This window comes from Nothoprocta perdicaria, unplaced genomic scaffold, assembly GCF_003342845.1.
Source record: "Nothoprocta perdicaria isolate Ctin4 unplaced genomic scaffold, notPer1 scaffold_45, whole genome shotgun sequence".
Taxonomy (NCBI): domain Eukaryota; kingdom Metazoa; phylum Chordata; class Aves; order Tinamiformes; family Tinamidae; genus Nothoprocta; species Nothoprocta perdicaria.
In genome coordinates, this window is record NW_020455699.1 from 1,276,322 (window position 1) to 1,282,243 (window position 5,922).

Below are 5,922 nucleotides of genomic sequence, written 5' to 3' on the forward strand. Positions count from 1 at the left end.
GCAGAAAATAACCCTTTTGTCTCCAGGCTCCTGATTTACTGCCGCAAGCACTGAACTGTGAATGCGAGCGACCATATAACTACCACGTGAACATCCTTTCACAGGAATTAGTAACACAAATCTTCCCTATCGGGCTTTGTGCAGCTCGAAAATATCCCCCCCCTCACCCCCCTCCCTTAATCATCCCTTTTGTTTAGGCTCGGGAGCCATTACGCCCTGCACCAACGGCGAATGGCGCTTAACCCCTCGCGCGCTGCCCCGGGACACGTGCGCGCCCCGCCGCCCCCACCCGCGCCCCGTGGGGCTGCCCCCGGCCCCGCCGCTCCCACCCGTGCCCCGTGGGGCTGTCCCCGTGCCCGCCCAGCCACGCGCGCCCCGCGGCGCTGCCCCCGTGTCCCCCACGGCCGCCGTCGCCACAGGGCGGACAGGGGGGAGGGGAGCCCCGCTCCCGCCTCGCCGCGGCCGTTGGTGCCCGCGCGCTGCCGCTCAACGGCCGTAACGGCCGCACCCGTTATTTCTCATACGCTCACGAAGGGCCCCTCATTATTTACTCATTTATTTATTTATTTATGTTTATCTCKCTCTAGATGACCTTTCTCCTTTTTTTTTTTTCATTTCTTTTTCTCACCAAACACAAGCCATGCCCGAGTCACGGTTTCCATAGGGATGCCGAAGGGCGGCCGGTGTGACCGACGGTTTGACAAACCCCTTCATATTCCCTCCAGTCGAGCCAGCCTGCCCCGTGAGCCGAAGGGAGCCCGCTGCCCCGGGACCCCGGCGCCAAGGCGAGGGCTGCGGGGCGGCCAGCAGCCTCCCCTGGGGGCCTTGCGGACATCCCGGGGGAAAACACGGCTCCTGGTGCAAGAGCATTTCCCCTGCGGGGGCCGAAAGCCAAGGGTTTATTAGCACCGATGAGCCCCTCGCCGGGCAGGCCCTCCATTGCGCTGCATTTCTCAGCGATTACGGGAAGAAAACAAACAGGCCGAGCGTTTGGGGCGTCGGAAACCGTGGCGGGAGCTGCCTGCCCGCCTGGCCCGGGCCCCGCGGAGGGAGCGGTCCGCGTGGCCCCCCTGCAGTCCGCTGCCACACGGGGGGTGACCCTGACCCCGTGTGCAGGGACTCGGAGGCTGCTGCTGCTGATGGGCGGTTAGGGGCCGTTTTAACACCAGCCACAACACCAAGCCTGCTCCTTATGCTACCTATTTGCTCATCACTGATGCTTTTTTTTTTTTTTTTTTTTTTTTTTTTAACAGTATGTATTTTTCATGACTGGAGTTCAGACCTGATCTCTCAAAATCAACCTCTGTTTAGACACNTTTTTTTTTTTTTTTTTTTTTTTTTAACAGTATGTATTTTTCAGATTTAGGTAATAGCCCTGATCTCTCAAAATCAACCTCTGTTTAGACACGTTTCACTTTGGTCTGCTTCTCGCCTGCAAAATTACAGTCATTTTCACGTTATTATACAGTGAGTAGGAGACAGATTGTATTTAGCATCAGGTGGGGGAAGGGTTATTATGGGAAGTGATCTGCTACGGTCAGCACATAATTTCAGCCCAAAGAAAATTGCTTCTGAATAGCTGGTCTGTTAACTAGCCAAGGCATGGTCACTGGGAGAGCTTGCAAAACGCCCCTGCTTTATCTGCATTACACCATCCTTTTAATTCCTCAAAGCAATGGTCAATGAAAGAGCTTTTTTTTTTTTTTTTTGGCAGCCGCCAATTCTCGGGCAAAACATCTTCACACGCTGGTCCTTGGATCACAATACCCAGAGGAGAGCCGCCCCTCACCCTTCTGGCTTTCGCATGTGCCTGTGCAGCGCAGGGACGGGCGCGGTTTATCAAAGAGGGGCCCTTATTTATCTATTTCCAGATACTGCGGCAGGCCCAGGCGCTGGCAGCCGCYGCCTCCCCAAAGCAGCTGCAAAAAGACCACTTAACTCCAGCCTTGCTCCGGTCCGGGTGGAAATGGCCTTGCTCCGAAAAGCAGCCAGCGCCCCTTGTATGATTTAGTGGCTTTTTCGCCTTCATTAATTTCTGCCTGCTCGCCAAATTAAATTACAACTTGGTGCTCGTGTACGTTTTACAAGACAGACAGAAGGCCAATAAATTAGTGATGTTTGTCTAAAATAGGAAATCCCCTTCTAATTAATGCAGCTGCAGACCACTAGTAATCTCTAAGAAAACCTCGGGCTTTTTTTCTTCCATTTTTTTTTTATTTATTTCCCTTTATCGTGGCAGACATACGTATCATATATGCTAAGAAAAATTACCAACAGCCAAGGCCTGTTTTTAGCAAAAGGAGCACGAGGCACTGATCGTTATGCCCCTCGGGGCTTAAAGACGCATTTTTGGGGAACAGACGCCCCSCTTCCCTCCCGGCGACACCCGGGAAACGGGAGCGCGCCCCGGGAAGCGCTGAGGGAGGCGGGCGGGCGGGGAGACATTCCCTGACACCCTCTCGCCTCGGCGCGGGCCACGGCAGCCAATCGGCTCGAGCGGAGGGCGCTTTCCCGCCTCCTCATTGGCCGAGCTCGCCCGTGGGGCGGGCGCTTCGTGCTGCCGCCGCGCTGGGCACGTGCGCCCGGGCTGGGCGCGAGGCCGGGACGTGGCCGCGGCTGCGCGGGGACCGCGGCCGCGCTCGTGTCCCCGAGGAAGGGGCTGCGGTGCCGGGTGCTCCCCGGGAGACCCCGAGCTGCAGGACGTGGTGCCGGGTGCGCCCGTCTTGCCCCTGCTGGCACGCAGCCTTCACATRGTTAAACCAGCAGTTTAAACCCTTTTTTGTTGGTTTTCTTTTTGTCTTTTCTTTTTTTAACCTTCGCAAGGAGATCAGAATTCTACACCTATCTTTTGAGAATTTTTCATTTGCTAACAGAGAATGGTGTTTCTCTTGTATTGCYTTTKTTGTTGTTGTTTGTGTTTTTCCATAAAATGTTGCTCACAGGAGTTTTGGAAGCACTGGAAATTATCATATTGATCCAAAGATTTGTTAGTAAATCATTACGGCTACCCAAATTTATCACAGCCTATCCTGCAGCCTCGTGATCAAACTTTTAATTGATGTGGGCAAACATTACTGGCTCTGCAGATTAGCCGTGGCTCATTTATTACGGCTCTGCAGGCTGCCAATGATCCGCAGGCTGGACTGTGGGAACTGGCGATACAAACATACAGGCGAGTCATTATACCCTTGGCAAATACTCACGTTAGATACTACTGCTTTTGAAAGAGGCAATGCCGGCAGTGTTGTCTTCTTTTGGGCAGCCCATAGGCTCTTTTACATCCATCTGCACGCTCACAAGGGCTCTCAGTTGGGTATCTAATCTAAAGGGCAGTATCTCTGATGGTTCAGCACACAGATGTATGTTATATATGGAGACAAAGTGCCACTGTGGTGTTTGTAGAGCAGCAACAAAAATGGCCTGGTGACTGGAGGGAATGATTTATGAAAGGCAGTCTGTATTTGGAGATGGGGAGAGAGCGCAGAACGTAGGCAGGACAGAACCTCCCTTTCCCAGAGCACCCATGGTGGCAACAAGCAAAATAAAAGTTTAAAATTAAAAAAAAAAAAAAAAAAAAAAAAAAAAAAGAATCCTGAGTAAAATGTGCTAATCAGTAAAATAAATAATGTCCCAGAGGAAGTTGTTAAGTCCCATTGCTTGGGACTTTAAAACTAGGCTGGAAAAAGCATTAAAAATGTGCTGTGGGGAATGGGTCTATTTTGGCACTGCAGTGGACTGAATGACCTACTAAGTCTTTCCCATCTCTTAACTCAGCAGCTCTGCGAAATCCTGCTGTAGAGCTTGAACTGCGAGTCTTTGACCCACACATGGGCACAACCTTCACTTTACAGTGTAGACACTCAATTTCTGCTCAAGTAATTTAAACAACAGGCTATTTATTTGTGTAGGGTGTTGTGTAAACATTCGGATAATACTAAAAAAAMCCCTCTCTATTTCTTGCTTAATAGACTGTGTGTGATGAGAAACAGGCAATATATGTTAAAATCTGGTATAGCCTTTTGTCTAAGCTTTAATATTCTATTACACAATGTATTTTTTACGGCTTCTTTCATACAAACCAGCATAGTGTTTCACAGTCAATTATAGTTTGCAATACAAATGATGAATGGAAAGTAGAGTATTTTATCCGGGCTGCATCCGCATTCTAGCAGTGAAAAACATACAAAGGACTCATGTCCGGGTGCTGCACTCCAGGGTTTCAGAAAGAACAAATGAGCATGAGGAAATGAAACCGAGGTWTAGGGAACGGCATTGGGCTGCTTTATCTTAGGGAGATTCTTAGATTCTATATTCTTAGACGGAAGGGTAGGAGCCATAGGCCAGGGAGAGGGCAGGTAAGCCAGGTGAGCCTTGYGGTGGGGTTTGCAGAGACGTAGTCCATTAGGTGCTGGGATCTGCGGTGGGTGCTGCGCTGGGAGGGATTTATTGTCCAGTTGGAAAGCAGGGAGGAGAGGCAGAGGCCTGGGCACTGTAGGTAGCCGCAGATAAGATCAGGTGGTGTCAGAGGGGTGGGGAGATCAGGCAGTGCCTGAGGAGCGAGGCAGTGGTGAGAACGTCCTGGCTGGCGACACGAGGAAGGCGCCTGCCAAGGCCTCTGCGGCCAAGGGTGGAAGGAATGAGACACACGCTGCTGCGTTTCCCACAGATGGGCACTTGAAGAGGAAGGGCATGGACAGTTGGTCACGGAGGCTACCGCAGCGTGTTTGGGAGGTGACAACTATGGATTGAGAGACTGCAGAGGTATGGGAGGAGAAAGGAAGTTCTTCAGGACGAGATGGATACCTGAGATCTTGATAATCAAGGTGAGAGTCACAGAATCACAGAATGGTTGAGGTTGGAAGGGACCTCTAGAGACCACCTAGTCCAACCCCCCTGCACCAGCAGGGAGACCCAGAACACGGGGCACAGGGCGGCATCCAGGCGGGTTGGGAAGATCTCCAGAGAAGGAGACTCCACAACTTCCCCGGGCAGCCTGTGCCAGGGCTCTGTCACCCTCACAGGAAGGAAGTTCYTAAGACATGGTAGTAGATGAAATCCACGGGGCACTGAAGCTACAGCTGGAGAGAACATCCCTAATCATGCGGTCCAGTGCCGGAGGARCCAACTGCGCTCCTGCCTCGCTGCCTGTCCTCTGCTGTGCTGGGCAGGAGGGGAGATGCACAAGGACCTGTGCACACCAACGGACAAGAAGGAGCGTCCCGGGGAAGCAGTTGCTGGAGTCAGAGGTCAGACAGCAGCAGAAAAAAGGAGAGGGACTGGAAAACAAGAGGAGGAGACAAAGGAAGAGGACAGTTTAAATAGGAAAGTGGAGAAATGTGCTCATCAGTGCAGAGGATGGGAAGCTGGGGCATTTCCTCAGATGCCTTGCGTTACTGTGGGGTCCCAGGAAGGCCATGGTACCTACATCTGCGATTCAGTCATCTTGCCATGAAAAGGAATGAAACTAATGCAGATAAAATTTCCTTAATTTCTCAACCAAAACTAACATTTTTTTGTTTGTTTGTTTGTTTGTTTTTTTTTTTTTCCGTTTCCCCAATAAGCAAAAAGGGATCCTGACTGAAAAGAGGCATTACTCACTTCTCAGGCTTACTACGTTCTCCATGGAGCTACCCTAAAAGCTTGCAGACTGCAGGGACACTGTTTGAGAAGAAGGCAGATCCAGGCTCTATTTACTATTTGTTGAGGTGTGATTGTGAAAGTTTAATTTTAAGAGCGAAGAAAAAAAAAAGGAAAGAGGATAGAATTCTGAGGTGTACCTGGATTTAGAAGCCTGGTGGCAAGGAATACCTTGCCACGGAAAATGGGACACAGTGCAAATTTCCCACAAAGGSAAATAAAGCATCCACAAGTGCAGAAAAAGTTACCCAACATTCAGAAAGGACTTAATGATGCCTTATAATG